Source organism: Petromyzon marinus, unplaced genomic scaffold (assembly GCF_048934315.1).
Source record: "Petromyzon marinus isolate PM22_M1 ecotype Great Lakes invasive population unplaced genomic scaffold, UKy_Petmar_22M1.pri1.0 PM_Scaffold_461, whole genome shotgun sequence".
NCBI classification, from domain to species: Eukaryota; Metazoa; Chordata; class Hyperoartia; order Petromyzontiformes; family Petromyzontidae; genus Petromyzon; species Petromyzon marinus.
Genome location: NW_027423459.1, coordinates 55,367 through 72,827, shown reverse-complemented (window position 1 = coordinate 72,827; position 17,461 = coordinate 55,367). Strand labels below are relative to the sequence as shown.

The 17,461-nt window shown below is 47.9% G+C and overlaps 1 long non-coding RNA gene across 2 annotated transcripts; it reads right to left on the bottom strand.

The window, feature by feature from the left end:
• Nucleotides 1-76: 76 nt before the first annotated feature.
• On the bottom strand, nt 77-16,537 carry LOC142923370 (uncharacterized). Of its 2 annotated transcripts, none has more exons than XR_012940705.1 (3): nt 14,171-16,537; nt 3,479-3,578; nt 77-209 (listed from the first exon to the last, which is right to left on the bottom strand). It is a non-coding gene; the product is annotated as an uncharacterized LOC142923370 (long non-coding RNA). The 2 variants fall into 2 exon arrangements; XR_012940706.1 differs by lacking the exon at nt 14,171-16,537 and adding an exon at nt 9,553-10,203.
• Nucleotides 16,538-17,461: the final 924 nt, after the last annotated feature.

Sequence of the window (17,461 nt, the reverse complement as noted above, 5' to 3'; positions counted from 1 at the left end):
ACCAACGCGTACACACACACACACACGCACGCACCAACGCGTACACACACACACACACGCACGCACCAACCGGGATGGTGACCGTAGGGACGGTGCCGTTACCTGCACGGTCTTCTTGATACGCTGGGATGGCCCCGGGTGCTCGCTGGAGTAGAACTCCGTCAGGAACAGGGAGTTGATGAGCGTCGATTTCCCCAGGCCAGACTCGCCTGCGGTCCCACACGGGGGTTGGTGGATCGCGCACGGACTGGGTGTGAGTGCGAAAACTCGCACCTCCCACGATTGGCACCGCTGGCTATGTGCGGTGCGAAATAATTCCAACAGGCAGCAGAACCTCGGAGATGGAACACACACCGGGAACTCGAACAAATCGCCGCTCGGACGATATTTCCGAACGATTTTTTTTTTGCCCCCCGGAAACCGAGCGAAACTCGGAGGTTTAAACGGGGCAATCGCGACTTGGCAGGACCCGTGCACGGCTGAGACGTGCGTGTGGTCAGCAGCGTGCATGAGCTTGCCCAAGGGGACTCCCCCTTCCAAACAGTAACACCACCACCACCACCACCTCCTCCCTCCACCTCCTCCTCCTCACCTCCTTACACTCAAGCCATCAACCCTCCTTACAACAGGTCAAGTGAATAAGGTGCCAGTTTTGTTGCCAGATAAAAGGGTAAAAAAAAACCAACCAATTATCATATTTTGCTACTGGCAAAGGATGTTCCAATGTTAAATTTCGATTTAAAGCTTCCGTGACTGCAATGATTCATCTTCTTTGGTTCTTTCGGGAAAGTCACGTAGAATGATAATAAAATAAGAAATTGATCAAATAAAATAACACAATAAATATTCTCACGACGTTTCGGCCACAACACAAGCGGCCTTCATCAGGTGAAGGGGGCGAGACTGTCTGGTAGGACAGCGCTGGAGTGAAAGAGCCACGTTCAGATACGGCCTTTAAGCTGTGTGAGAGGAACAAAATTTTTTGCTGAAATTTGAGGGCGCTTTGTTCCTCTCACACAGCTTAAAGGCCGTATCTGAACGTGGCTCTTTCACTCCAGCGCTGTCCTACCAGACAGTCTCGCCCCTTCACCTGATGAAGGCCGCTTGTGTTGTGGCCGAAACGTCGTGAGAATTTCATTGTGTTATTTTATTTTATCAATTTATTATTTTATTCTCATTCTACGTGACTTTACCGAAAGAACCAAAGAAGATGTTCCAATGGCGAGGTAAAGTGAAGTTCAATGTTCATTTATTTCATATATTTATTCATGTATTATTGAGTGTGTTTCTCGTTGTTTTTAAAGATTGTATGCGTGTAATTACTGTAAACGTCGTGTGAAAATGCTTCATAATGAGAGATTTCTTGTGTCTGGAACCAATTAATGTCACTTACATTAATTCTTATTGGGCGAAATTAATTCGGTGTTGGAACGGCCTTCTGGAACGAAACTTCAATTTGGAGCTAACTCGTTCTGCTTGGATGTCTATATATGTGTATGCGGTCTGTATATATATATATTTTTTAGATTTTAAATTGCACACTAAACTTACAATTTAGCAATCTTTGAAATAACGTAATCAACCTGACCTTGAGTTAATTGTTTTGACCGACCGTCTGTGTTGCGTTATAGAGTTTCCAAATCTTGCTAAAACCTGCTTGATTTATAGCGTGCTCCCACGTTTCTCTCTCTCTCTCTCTCTGTATCCCCTGTCGTATCCGTGTCCGTGCATGTATCTGCAGTTGTGTGTCTCCTCCCTCCCGTAAATTTAGCTCTTCTGTACCCGATGACGACTAATTCTGGAACTCATCGAGTCCGTCCCATCTCCGTGGCACCGCTGTATATACATACACTAGCGGGAAGTGCCCGGGGTGTTGGCCCGGGGGGGGGGGAAATCTATTTAAAAACTTCTCAAAACTTTAAAAAACACAACGTATACAAATGAAAATGAAACCCAACGCGCGGTGGGGGAAATTTTTTTTTTAAACTTACGCTCGCGCGCCAAGATTCGATTCTTTAAATGGCGCAAAAGGAATCGGAGGTTGTAGATTTCTTTAAAATCGGCCTATTACCGTTTAATTGATACCGCAAACGCTCAGCAGATATCGATTCTCGCCAGTCCTGTATGCGGGTTGATGCCACACACTTCATGGTAATTTCCCACCCCCCCTCACCCCCCCAAAAAATACAAAAGTCTATTTTTATACTTTTTGCATTGTGTACAGTCTGGAAACTACCCACATGCCAAATTTCAAGTTTGTTGCATGTCGGGAAGTATGCTAAACATTTCGAACAGACTCACATTCACAAATTTCCCTTTTATATACTGTATATAGATAGACTCACACAGAGACCCATAAACTCACACAGCAGAGACCCACAGACTACTCACACAGCAGAGACCCATAGACTCATCACACAGCAGAGACCCATAGACTCATCACACAGCAGAGACCCATAGACTCATCACACAGCAGAGACCCATAGACTCATCACACAGAGACCCATAGACTCATCACACAGCAGAGACCCATAGACTACCCACACAGCAGAGACCCATAGACTCAGCACACAGCAGAGACCCATAGACTCATCACACAGCAGAGACCTATAGATTCATCACACAGCAGAGAGCCATAGACTCATCACACAGCAGAGACCCATAGACTTATCACACAGCAGAGACCCATAGACTCATCACACAGAGATGCATAGACTCATCACACAGCAGAAACCCATAGACTCATCACACAGCAGAGACCCATAGACTCATCACACAGCAGAGACCCATAGACTCATCACACAGCAGAGATCCATAGACTCATCACACACAGAGACCCATAGACTCATCACACAGCAGAGACCCATAGACTCATCACACAGCAGAGACCCATAGACTCATCACACAGCAGAGACCCATAGACTCATCACACAGCAGAGACCCATAGACTCATCACACAGCAGAGAGCCATAGACTCATCACACAGCAGAGACCCATAGACTTATCACACAGCAGAGACCCATAGACTCATCACACAGAGATGCATAGACTCATCACACAGCAGAAACCCATAGACTCATCACACAGCAGAGACCCATAGACTCATCACACAGCAGAGACCCATAGACTCATCACACAGCAGAGATCCATAGACTCATCACACACAGAGACCCATAGACTCATCACACAGCAGAGACCCATAGACTCATCACACAGCAGAGACCCATAGACTCATCACACAGCAGAGACCCATAGACTCATCACACAGCAGAGACCCATAGACTCATCACACACAGAGACCCATAGACTCATCACACACAGAGACCCATAGACTCATCACACAGCAGAGACCCATAGACTCATCACACAGCAGAGACCCATAGTTTGTTTTCCTCCCCCCCCCACCACCTCCGATTAGCACGATTGGCTACGTACGCACGTCCGCACACACGCGCACACACACAGGGAGGAAACTCACCGACCACCATGAGGGTGAACTCGAAGCCGCGCTTCACCGATTTGCGGTACACCTGGTTGGGAAGATTGGCAAAGCCCACGTAGTTCTCCGGCGCCTTTGCCTGTGGCGAGGAGACACGCGGCGGGCGGGAGAGCAGGGACAGATTCAGGTTAAGAAGTGGGAGAGCGCCTAAGGCTAATCAACTAAAAACTAAACTATTTTTATTTTGACCAGGTAAGACCCCACTGAGCTGCTGTGCATCTATTTTTTTTTCAGAATGATAGAAGCTCAACGAAGTGAGCAGCTATCATCGCCACAATCGCCGCCATCATCATCATCATCACCATTCCTCATTATTATCATTGCCATCATCACCACCACCGTCACCACTACCATCATCACCATCATCATAGCCATCATCATCACCATCACGACCATCACCACGACCATTACCATTACGGCCATCGCCATAGCCATTATAGCCATCATCATCACCATCACAACCATCACCACGACCATTACGACCAACACCACCACCACCACCGTCACCACCGCCACCGCCATCATCACCATCACGACCATCACCACGACCATTGCCATCGCCATTATAGCCATCATCATCACCATCACAACCATCACCACGGCCATTACGACCAACACCACCACCACCACCGTCACCACCGCCACCGCCATCATCATCACCATCACGACCATTACCACCACCACCGCCATCATCACAATCATCACAATCATCACAATCAGGTTTGCCCCCCCCCCCTCCACTGATGCCTCTCATCTACGTATTTCATCCACCTCATCTCCCGCCGCTACGTTCACATTCTCAAAAGGCAAAGATCCCCCGTATAGCCTGAATAGACTGTTGGGGCAAGTGCTGTTTTACGCAGGCCGGCACAGTGGCCACACGAGGCGGTGGGTGGCCAACACCTTTGTCTCCCCAGTGGCGATGATTACCACAAGCCGCACCGGGGTAATAAGCTGAGGCCCCGTCGACCTAGGGGATCGCCCATGACCGGTTCAGATAATCGTCACTACCGGTGTTGGTGGCCACGAGCGGGAAGTGAACTCGGGTCGCCGAGTTCGTAGCGCAGCGCTAAGCGATGCGCCTCCGCTCGCACTCGCACGCACGCACGCAGCCGCTGTACACCATCCGTTAATTCTTTGCAAAGCGCCTCGTGGCTAAGGCGCTAAATATAAAATGCGCGAAGATAATAAAGCTATCGACCGCGGTAACTTGCCCTCGAAACTCAGGTTTCCGTCTGGCCCGGGGTGCTGGCACCGTGCCAACCCTCATGCGGCCGGTGCCGGATAAGCCCACCGTTCCGGTCAGAAAGCGCCAATAACCAAAACTAAACTATTTTTGTTCTGTGCCAGCCAAGGCCCACCGAAGGTGTACAGTTGACCCGTCGATTATCCGGCGCTGCGCGTTTTAATCCGGCCGCTTCCGACATTGCGGGGCCGATCTGGCAGAACTGCCCCAAAGGCTGTTAACCCAGTTCAGCGATCGGCAGCACCGTGGATGTTCGTGCGTACGAGCGACAAAGTTGGCACGGTAGGGGACACAGTCATGTCAGTCATCTCAGTCAGTCGACCCGCGGCACCTGGGTCTGCCCCGTGACCTCCTGCCGGCGGGCGTTCGACACTTCCACGTGGTCTCAACGTGCACGTGGCCTGGCGCAAGCGTCGCCGTGACGTCACCGCCACTTAGTGGCGAATGGCGGTTGTTGTGGTTGTTGTTGTGACAAAGACGGGTAGCTATGCTTGATTTCAGTGTCAAATGTATATATGTAAAGATCTTAATCTGTACGTACCTCTCTCGGGAACTTCCCAACAAGGTAGAAAGCTGATATTTGGTAGACGGGTAGCTTTTAGGACACAAACAGCGGGGAGAAAATCTATCTTCTATATAAATACATAAAATCTGTACGTCTCACAAACGTCCAGGGTATTTCCCGACAAGGTAGAAAGCTGACATTTGGTACACAGGTAGCTGTTAGGGACACGGACAACAGGGGAGAAAAATTATTTTAAAAAATCCGACATTTGTCCTTTTAAGTGCCCCATAAAACACGTTTGGTGCCTGGTGTCATTCAGAAACAGTTCAAAACATAAGACTGCGGTGGTTCACAAAACAGGTTTTTTTGTATGGTTAGATCACGTATAAATATACAAATGTTGTGTTTTTCACACCTGACGATGACCGTTTGCGTTATGGTCGAAACGTCGTGAGAATTTTTATTGTTTTATATATATTTTTTATTATTTTATTGTTTCCCTTCAACGTGACTTTACCGAAAGAGCTAAGAATATGAAATGTTGTGTCGTTAAACCAGCCACGAGCCGACACAGCCAATTAGTAAGGTTAGTGACGTAAACAGAACATCAGTTTAACACGCAGGCTCTCGTGACCAATGTCATTCATTACAAAAGTTTTTGGGTTCGATCGCGTAAGTAAGAATGCGTCGCAACCCTCCCCCACCTGACACAGCCAATAATTAGTCAGGGATTTGTCACGTAAACAAAACACCAACACCGGTGTGTTTGGGAGAGTATATCCACAACATTTACAATTTGAGCAATAGACGTTTCAATGGTAATTACATCCAGCACCATCCTGGCGATATGCCAGAATCGCCAGGATGACGCTGGATGTAATTAGCGGCGAAGCGGCGTTCTGAAATTGTAAACAGAACATGCCAATTCGTTACTGTACTAACCCAAATAAGTAATATAAAAAAAAAGACTTTCTTAAAAACACGCTTTAATGAAATGTACCGTACTAGTAATGGAAGAACTCCACGACTCCAGGAAGCTGCCCCGAAGCTTGCCACAACGTAAGGGGCCCGTGGTGATTTACAGCCAACGTCAGTCGAGCGTGGACAATCAGACCCAAGCCCAAACATAACATGCAAAAAATAATGTTTAAAAATATATATATATTTTTTTTATGATAGAATATAGTATTAAAGAAAGCCGTCCCTTGGTGTGGACCAATCAGTTTCAAGGACAATGCATCATCACATTATCATAGTATGTTTTTTGTTTGCATTTTGACTGCAGGTATTGTGGTTAATGCAGACATGAATCCTTGTAAAAAGGTATCAGTTTTGTTGCCAGAAAAAAGGGGAAAAACCCTATTATTACATTTTGGTACTGGCAAAGGAGGTCTAATGATGAAGTATATAGTATTGTCATCAGTATGACATAAGTATACCAAGTTAGCAGTCGATACCACATTGGGAAGTGGGTAAAAATTTAGTTACAAGATTTGACGATACAACAACAGACAAGAGTTAATAAAAAGTGCATAAAAAAAGCTGTATTATGGATGTTATTGGTCACAAAAGCCTACGTGTTAAACTTCGGTAGGTTTTGTCGTTTAATAGAGCGTTAAGATGTCAAATTTAATTAAAGCGGGAACCACTGGGTTGGGTTCTATCTTTAGTTTTTTTTAGACATTTCAGAATTCAAGCGAGGTTTCTAACGAAAAACTAATTTTATTTTATAATGTTTTATCTTTATTACTTTATTATTTCCCTTCTACGTGACTTTACCGAAAGAACCAAGAAGATGAATCCCTGCAGTCACGAAAGCTTTAAATCGAAATTTAACCGCCCCTACGGGGAGGGATTCCACGTAACCTTGATCCTTCAACAAACTCGCGGGATAAGAAGGCTCGGCTGATCGAGCCTCTCACCTTTCCGAAGAGATGCCGCGACTCTAAGGTAACACCAACCGCATTAACACTGACCTCTGTTGATATGCAAACTCCTTTGTCTAGGCGCTCTGCTCCTCCCACCCAGCTTAAAATACGCTGCCAAGCCTAGCAGTGTTCATTGGAGCACCGCCTTTCCGACAGTTCCGTTTCTTCACCTGAGGATGGCCACTTTTGTTGTGGCCGAAACGTCGCGGGAATTTTATTTTATTATATGTTTGATTTTTATTGTTTTATTATTTCCCTTCTACGTGACTTTACCGAAAGAACCAGGAAAATAAAAAAATAAGCATTTTACATACTCCTCAACCCGTACGGTTTAGCCGGATTTTGGCACGGGGAAATATTTGTCTATTTGTGTTTCTCCCTTGCGATGCGACTTTGCAGGATGAACGTTGAGATTTATAAGGGTCACGGGGTTACCAATAAGGTCTTAATTGGTCTGCAATAAGATAGGAGGCACTGATTCGGGGTTGACAGGTGCGATTTACACTACGCTATACACGACTATACGCTACACTATACCATACCTATGAACCCATGTGGTTTATCCGTATTCTTGTACAGGGAAATTGACGTTTCAGGTCCATACGGCATACAGCCGTTCCAATACGGGCAAAAAAAAATAAACCTAAAAGTAATAAGGTAGGGGCACTGATAAGGAGGTTCACAGGTGCGAGTATAAAGAAATATTCCGACTCCCAACTAGGCGATGACCGAGCGATGGTTTGTTGGTGGTCGGGCGCTGGGCACCCCCACCCTGACTGACGATGGCGGCGATCGGCCCGACGACGAGTTAACGCCCCCTTGGGCTCCCGTTGAAGATGGTGACGGCATCAGACGAGTGGTGGGGTGGGGGCGGCGGTGATGGGAGTGAGAGATGGGGGGGGGTGATGGTGGCGAGTTTAGCATAAACTCCGGCCCATTCAGAGCGCGGAATCCAACTTGATCTTAGCGCTTACACGTCACGTCAATTTACGTCACATCAATTCGCGTCTGGAAACCGCCGGGACCACACAGCGGCCGCAGCGGTCCTGAGTGACAGAGGCCGAGCCTCAATTTGTGCCTCGGGCACCACTTTCTTCTGCGTGGAGTTTGTGCACCGCCCCCTCCCCTGCCACCTCCGCCACTGTTCTGCATAGAGCGAGCGAGCGTGTGACGGAGCGAGTGTGTGACAGCGTGTGAATGTGTGTGTGTGACGGAGCGAGTGAATGTGTGCGAGTGTGTGACAGAGCGAGTGTGTGTGTGACAAAGCGAGTGAGTGTGTGTGTGACAAAGCGAGTGTGTGTGTGACAGAGCGAGTGTGTGTGTGACGGAGCGAGTGAATGTGTGCGAGTGTGTGACAGAGCGAGTGTGTGTGTGACAGAGCGAGTGTGTGTGTGACAGAGCGAGTGTGTGTGTGTTAGTGTGTGACAGAGTGTGTGTGTGACAGAGCGAGTGTGTGACAGCGCGTGAATGTGTGTGTGACGGAGCGAGTGAATGTATGCGAGTGTGTGACAGAGCGAGTGTGTGTGTGACGGAGCGAGTGTGTGTGTGACGGAGCGAGTGTGTGTGTGTTAGTGTGTGGCAAAACGAGTGTGTGACAGAGCGAGTGTGCGTGTGACAAAGCGAGTGTGTTTGTGACAGAGCGAGTGAATGTGTGCGAGTGTGTGACAGAGCGAGTGTGTGTGTGTGACAGAGCGAGTGTGTGTGTGACAAAGCGAGTGTGTGTGTGACAACGCGAGTGTGTGTGTGTGTTAGTGTGCGGCAAAACGAGTGTGTGACAGAGCGAATGAGCGTGTGTGTGAGTGTCCATGGGGAGCGGTAGTGTAGTGGTTAGCGCACTGCGCTACGAACCCGGGTCGCCCGATGTTCAATGCCCGCTTACGGCCAACGGCAGTGACGATTATCTGAACCAGTCCTGGGCCTCATTAGCTGTAGTAAACATCGCTAATGGGGAGACAAAGGCGGCCATGCGTGGCGCTGGTGACCCACCCCCCTCTTGTGCCACCGTGCCGGCGTTCATAGGCGCTGCTGCAGCTACTCGCAGCTGATGGCCACTTGCCCCAGAAGCCTGTTAAGGCTACACGGGGCATCTTTGTCTTTTTGAGTGTCATACAGTGCACGGAATGATCAGCCTGCCTGACTGCAGGCCGATTTCAGAGTACAGCGTTCCTATGTTAATCGCGTGGGATGCCTTCCGGAGATGCTCACGAATAGCAAACTTTTAATGATCTGCCTTAAATAAGTATATAAGCAAGCTGCTAGATACAATACCATCGTCATAATAACGCAACAGAGTAAAAATTGGTTACAATAAACGCGTTATAAAGTAAAAAAAATAAAATTAAAGCATTAAGTAATCGTTTATAAATAAACTTACCTTTAAAAGTTATGATGCCGTGCATCGCCATATTATCTCTCTCATCGCTTTCTCTCTCATCACATCCGTCTCTCGTCGTCGCATTATCTCATTACATTCTGTATCCTCTACCTGTCATCGCTATCCCTCATCACTTTCTCGCTCTCGGTGCAGCGGTCGTGTAGAGAGTTCCAGATGTGATTTGTGGACGGCGACGTTAGGGAATGGCGAGGGAATGCCGGACGAAATGCGAATTGAACGAGCGCAGTTTTTCTTCGCTTTACCCCGCCCCCCCGCATCCGCTGTGCGTGCACGGGGCTAGCAATTCCACGCCCGACGAGTCTTTCGACCAACGGGGCGGCAACCCCCCGCACCTTACTGCCGCGGAGTTAACATCTCCTAGCCACCGTGATGATGAGAGAGAGACGCAGACTCCACATAGACCTCCTGTAGACCAGGTGAAGTAGTCAACATCTCCAAGCCACATTGATGATGAGAGAGAGAGACGCAGACCCCAAATATAGCAGCAGGCGTCAGGGGTCAGGATTAAAACCCACGACCTACTGCATACCAGGCGAGGTAGTTAACATCTCATAACCACCATGATGGTGATGAGAGAGAGAGACAGAGACACAGACCCCAAATATACAGCAGTAGGCATCGTCAATGTTATGGGATCGGACCCACGAACCTCCTGTAGACCAGGCGAGGTAGTTAACATCTCCTAGCCACCGTGATGATGACGATGATGATGGAGACAGACGCAGACTCCAAATGTACACCAGCAGGCGTCAGGGATCGAACCCACGACCTCCTGCATGGCAGGTGAAGTAGTCAACATCTCCTAGCCACCATGATGATGATGATGAGAGAGAGAGACGCAGACTCCAAATATACAGCAGCCAGGAATCGTCAGGGTCGGGGATCGAACCCACGACCTCCTGCATACCAGGCGAGGTAGTTAACATCTCCTAGCCACCATGATGATGACGATGATGATGATAGAGACAGACGCAGACTCCAAATGTACACCAGCAGGCGTCAGGGATCGAACCCACGACCTCCTGCATGCCAGGTGAAGTAGTCAACATCTCCTAGCCACCATGATGATGATGAGAGAGAGAGAGACGCAGACTCCAAATATAGCAGCAGGCGTCAGGGGTCAGGATTAAAACCCACGACCTCCTGCATACCAGGCGAAGTAGTTAACATCTCATAGCCACCATGATGGTGATGAGAGAGAGAGACAGAGACGCAGACCCCAAATATACAGCAGTAGGCATCGTCAGGGTTATGGGATCGGACCCACGAACCTCCTGTAGACCAGGCGAGGTAGTTAACATCTCATAGCCACCATGATGGTGATGATGATGAGAGAAAGGTGCAAACTCCAAGTATACAGCAGCCAGGAATCGCCAGGCTCGGGGATGGAACCCACGACCTCCTGCATACCAGGCGAGGTAGTTAACATCTCCTTGCCACCATGATGATGATGAGAGAAAGGTGCAAACTCCAAGTATACAGCAGCCAGGAATCGCCAGGCTCGGGGATGGAACCCACGACCTCCTGCATTACCAGGCGAGGTAGTTAACATCTCCTTGCCACCATGATGATGATGATGAGAGAAAGGTGCAAACTCCAAGTATACAGCAGCCAGGAATCGCCAGGCTCGGGGATGGAACCCACGACCTCCTGCATACCAGGCGAGGTAGTTAACATCTCCTTGCCACCATGATGATGATGATGAGAGAAAGGTGCAAACTCCAAGTATACAGCAGCCAGGAATCGTCAGGCTCGGGGATGGAACCCACGACCTCCTGCATACCAGGCGAGGTAGTTAACATCTCCTTGCCACCATGATGATGAGAATATACAGCAGCAGGCGTCAGGGGTTGGCATCGAACCCACAAACCCCTGCACACCGTGCGGGGTCCCTCCGTTTTTATTTCCCCCCCCGCCCCTCCTCCACATTTACCAACGAGCGTTTCGGTAAAATGTTTCTCGCCTCCATAAATGTCCACGCGACGATAGGCGGCGGCCACTGCATCGAGCCATCGTTTCGTTGCTTACCGAAAGAGACGCCAAGGGTGACGTTTACAATCGTTGTTTTTTCCGCCCCTGCTTGGTTCACCTTTCCAATACTTTCTTTCATAACTGTCAACCCCTTATTACAGACCAATTCATAACCTTATTGGTCACCCCGTGCCCCTTATAAATCTCAACGTTCATCCCACAAAGTCCCGTCACAAGGGAAAAACGCAAACAAATAGACAATCACTACACTGAATGTTGATTTAAAGCTAACGTGACTGCAGGGATTCATATTCTTGGTTCTTTCGGTAAAGTCACCACGTAGAAGGGAAACGATAAAATAATAAAAATATAAAACAATAAAATTATTGTAAAACACTAAAATTATTCTTCTTTGGTTCTTTCGGTAGAAAGAACTGTCTGGTAGGACAGCGCTGTAGGACAGCGCTGTCCTACCAGACAGTCTCGTCCCTTCACCTGATGAAGGCCGCTTGTGTTGTGGCCGAAACGTCGTGAGAATATTATTGTGTTATTTTATTTTATCAATTTATTATTTTATTCTCATTCTACGTGACTTTACCGAAAGAACCAAAGAAGATGAATCATTGCAGTCACGAAAGCTTTAAATCGAAACTAAAATTATTATTCTTGGTTATTTCGGTAAAGTCACCACATAGAAGGGAAACAATAAAATAATAAAAATATAAAACAATAAAATTCTCACGACGTTTCGACTGCAACACAAGCAATCATCATTACAATCATAATTGCTTCATTGCAATCATAATTGCTTGTGTTGCAGTCGAAACGTCGTGAGAATTTTATTGTTTTATATTTTTTATTATTTTATTGTTTCCCTTCTACGTGACTTTACCGAAAGAACCAAGAATAATAATCACTACACTACTATAGTATACTACTACTACTACACGATGACACTACTATACCGGTCAATCCCTTATCAGTGCCCTACCTTATTACAGACCAATTCATAACCTTATTGGTGTGCCCCTTATAAATCTCAACGTTCATCCGACAAGGTCCCATCACAAGGGAGAAACACAAACAAATAGACAAGAATTGTGGGGTTTTTTGCCGATATTTAAATCGGCTGCACGCCGTATGGACCTAAAAACTAAATTTCCCTGCACAATAATCCGGGCAAACCATATGGGTTGAAAGGTATGGTATAGTGTCGTGTGAAGTGTACAGTAGTTTAGTGTAGTCGTGGAGTGTAGTATATAGTGTAGTGGTGTAGTGTAGTGGTGTAATGTATAATAATGTAGTGAATAGTAGTGTAGTATATAGTTTGGTTAATGCAGTACATTATTCCTTGCCAAGGGTTTCTGTTTGGTGTTTTAAAATCTTAAGACACCTATACCCCTGCAGTCACGAAAGCTTCAAATCAAGACTTAACACACCTGCTTTATTACCAGAAAAGGGTAAAAACCTATTCGGCTCGTTCGGAGCCAGAATATTTATTTATACTGGAGAAATCCGATGAGCTATAAAGCCCTTTTTCACAGATGTCCAGTTAATGTGCTCTGTGTGTGTGTGTGAAGGAGCGCGCACGTACGTGAGCGTAGCTGAGTGTTTGCGTCTGCGTGCGTTGGGACAGCGTGGGGGCACAGGTGGTGCGTCGGCCGATCGCCTCAGTCAGTAAAACCCATGGCACCTGTCCCGCGGCCTCCTCCTGCACCTAGCCTGGCACAGCAGTCAACCCATGGCACCTGCTGAGTCTGTCCCACGGCCTCCTCCTGCACTATAGCCTGGCACAGCAGTCAACCCATGGCACCACCTGGGTCTGTCCCGTGACCTCCCCCTGCACCTAGCCTGGCACAGCAGTCAACCCATGGCACCTGCTGGGTCTGTCCCACGGCCTCCTCCTGCACCTAGCCTGGCACAGCAGTCAACCCATGGCACCTGCTGGGTCTGTCCCACGGCCTCCTCCTGCACTATAGCCTGGCACAGGAGTCAACCCATGGCACCACCTGGGTCTGTCCCGTGACCTCCCCCTGCACCTAGCCTGGCACAGCAGTCAACCCATGGCACCTGCTGGGTCTGTCCCACGGCCTCCTCCTGCACCTAGCCTGGCACAGCAGTCAACCCATGGCACCTGCTGGGTCTGTCCCACGGCCTCCTCCTGCACCTAGCCTGGCACAGCAGTCAACCCATGGCACCTGCTGGGTCTGTCCCGTGACCTCCTCCTGCACCTAGCCTGGCACAGCAGTCAACCCATGGCACCACCTGGGTCTGTCCCGTGACCTCCTCCTCCTGCACCTAGCCTGGCACAGCAGTCAACCCATGGCACCACCTGGGTCTGTCCTGCGACTTCCCGCCAGCGGGCATTTGACACTTCACGTGGCCTTGACGTGCACGTAGCCTGGCGCAACGCGCCGTGGTGACGTCACCGCCACTTATTATTGGCGACTGGCGGCTTTTGTGCGTGTCAGTGTGTCTGTCCGCTTTCCCCAACAGTCTTGTTAAGGGTGGTGGAGGGGGGGGAAGATTTTTGTCTTAGTGGTTTTTTTTCAGCGGCCTAAGCATGTGCAGCCGTAGTGCAACGCGTCGCGCGAGGGGGACAGTGACTGCGATGTGATTTCCTCACCGCGGCTGGGTCCCCAAAGTCACGGAGCAGGAAGCGGCACGGTCGCGTCACGCCGGGCACGGCCAGGAGCGGCGAGGATAACGACACGCACACACGCACACACGCACACGCGCACGCACAGTGAGGGCTCATAGAACCACAGCAAGGCACCGCACACTCTTCCTGTACGAAACGCCGGAAGCCATGGCAAATAGTGGGTTGAAAAATTAAATTAGCGTAACTCCATTCGGTGTCACAGACTAACAGAGAGATGCACAGACTTTCATAGAGACCCAAAGATGCACACACAGTCCCATTGACAAACATGGAGACCCACACTTTCATAGAGACCCACAGACGCACAGTCCCATTGACTAACATGGAGACCCACACTTTCATAGAAACCCACAGACGCACACAGTCCCATTGACAAACATGGAGACCCACACTTTCATAGAGACCCACAGACGATGACAGTCCCATTGACTAACATGGAGACCCACACTTTCATAGAGACCCACAGACGCACACAGTCCCATTGACTAACATGGAGACCCACACTTTCATAGAGACCCACTGACACACAGTCCCATAGACTCACATAGATACCCACACTTTCATAGAGACCCAGACACACACAGTCCCATTGACTAACATGGAGACCCACACTTTCATAGAGACCCACAGACGCACACAGTCCCATTGACTAACATGGAGACCCACACTTTCATAGAGACCCACTGACACGCAGTCCCATAGACTCACATAGATACCCAGACTTTCAGAGACCCACAGACGCACACACAGTCCCATTGACAAACATGGAGACCCACACTTTCATAGAGACCCACTGACGCACATACAGTCCCATAGACTAACATGGAGACCCACACTTTCATAGAGATCCAAAGACGCACACAGTCCCATTGACTAACATGGAGACCCACACTTTCATAGAGACCCACAGACGCACATACAGTCCCATTGACAAACATGGAGACCCAGACTTTCATAGACCCACTGATGCACACACAGTCCCATACACTCACATAGATACCCAGACTTTCAGAGACCCACAGACGCACATACAGTCCCATTGACAAACATGGAGACCCACACTTTCATAGAGACCCACTGACGCACATACAGTCCCATAGACTAACATGGAGACCCACACTTTCATAGAGATCCAAAGACGCACACAGTCCCATTGACTAACATGGAGACCCACACTTTCATAGAGACCCACAGACGCACATACAGTCCCATTGACAAACATGGAGACCCACACTTTAATAGAGACCCAAAGACGCACATACAGTCCCATTGACAAACATGGAGACCCACACATTCATCGAGACCCACAGACGCACACAGTCCTATTGACAAACATGGAGACCCACACTTTCATAGAGACCCACTGACGCACATACAGTCCCATAGACTCACATAGATACCCAGACTTTCATAGACCCACTGACGCACATACAGTCCCATAGACTCACATAGATACCCAGACTTTCATAGAGACCCACATATGTACATACAGTTCCATTGACTAACAGACCCAGACTTTCATAGACTCACAGACACACATACAGGGCCTTAGACTGACAGAGACCCCGACTTTCATAGAGACCCACAGACGCACATACAGTCCCATAGACTCACATAGATACCCAGACTTTCATAGACCCACTGACGCACATAAAGTCCCATAGGCTAATTAATTAGACCCAATGATTCTCATGAACCTATAGACTAATAGAGACCCAGACTGTAAAGAGGCCCACATAGACTCAGGTAGACACCCAGAAACTTACTAAACAGGCCTGTAGGCTAACAGAGAGAACCAATGATTCTCATGGTGCTATCGACTAAGATAGCGATGCAGAATTCCAGAGAGACCCACAGATGCACAAAGAGACATAACATACTCACAGAGTCTATGGTGCAGTGTTGAGTCTATGGGCAGTGTTGAGTCTATGGTGCAGTGTTGAGTCTATGGTGCAGTGTTGAGTCTATGGTGCGGTGCAGTGTTGAGTCAATGGGCAGTGTTGAGTCAATGGGCAGTGTTGAGTCTATGGTGCAGTGTTGAGTCTATGGTGCAGTGTTGAGTCTATTGTGCAGTGGTGAGTCTATGGTGCAGTGTTGATTCTATTGTGCAGTGTTGAGTCTATGGTGCAGTGTTGAGTCTATGGTGCAGTGTTGAGTCTATGGTGCAGTGTTGAGTCTATGGTGCAGTGTTGAGTCTATGGTGCAGTGTTGAGTCTATGGTGCAGTGTTGAGTCTATGGTGCAGTGTTGAGTCAATGGTGCAGTGTTGAGTCTATTGTGCAGTGCTGAGTCTATTGTGCAGTGTTGAGTCTATGGTGCAGTGTTGAGTCTATGGTGCAGTGTTGAGTCTATGGTGCAGTGTTGAGTCTATGGTGCAGTGTTGAGTCTATGGTGTAGTGTTGAGTCTATGGTGCAGTGTTGAGTCTATGGTGCAGTGTTGAGTCTATGGTGCAGTGTTGAGTCTATGGTGCAGTGCTGAGTCTATGGTGCAGTGTTGAGTCTATGGTGCAGTGTTGAGTCTATGGTGCAGTGTTGAGTCTATTGTGCAGTGTTGAGTCTATGGTGCAGTGTTGAATCTATGGTGCAGTGTTGAGTCTATGGGCAGTGTTGAGTCTATGGGTAGTGTTGAGTCTATGGTGCAGTGTTGAGTCTATGGTGCAGTGTTGAGTCTATGGTGCAGTGCTGAGTCTATGGTGCAGTGTTGAGTACTTTAACAGCCGACAACAATAACTTTAACACGCGCACACAAAGTAATGCATTTAAAAATGGTTAATAAGTAAATTGTTTGTTTAAAAGCCGTATATATGAATGTAATAAAGGTATAACTGGTGACATATAGAACGGCGAGCGATATTAGAAATTAGTTTTAACACGTTGTAGTAGTGGATTTCGTGACCAATATTATATCGCGTTATTATATATCGCGTAAAGATATAATTGCGTCGTTAAACATCGACAGCCAATTGGTAAGAGGGGTCTGTATTTAGTCGCGAAAACAAATTAAAAAGTAACGCATTTAACTATGGTTAATCAAGCAATATTGTTTTTAAAAGCGTAACAAAATGTGTAAGTGGTAACATAAAAAGCCAAGGCGACCGATACATATTGCAAACTCGTCTTAACAAGCAATATAATACGATAAAAACATCGCGTAATTATATAAAAGTATCGCTAAACACGCCGTCACCAAGGCAGGCAATTAGTAAGAGGCGTTTTAATTCGCGTAAACAAAACACGTTGGTGTCGTATGTATATA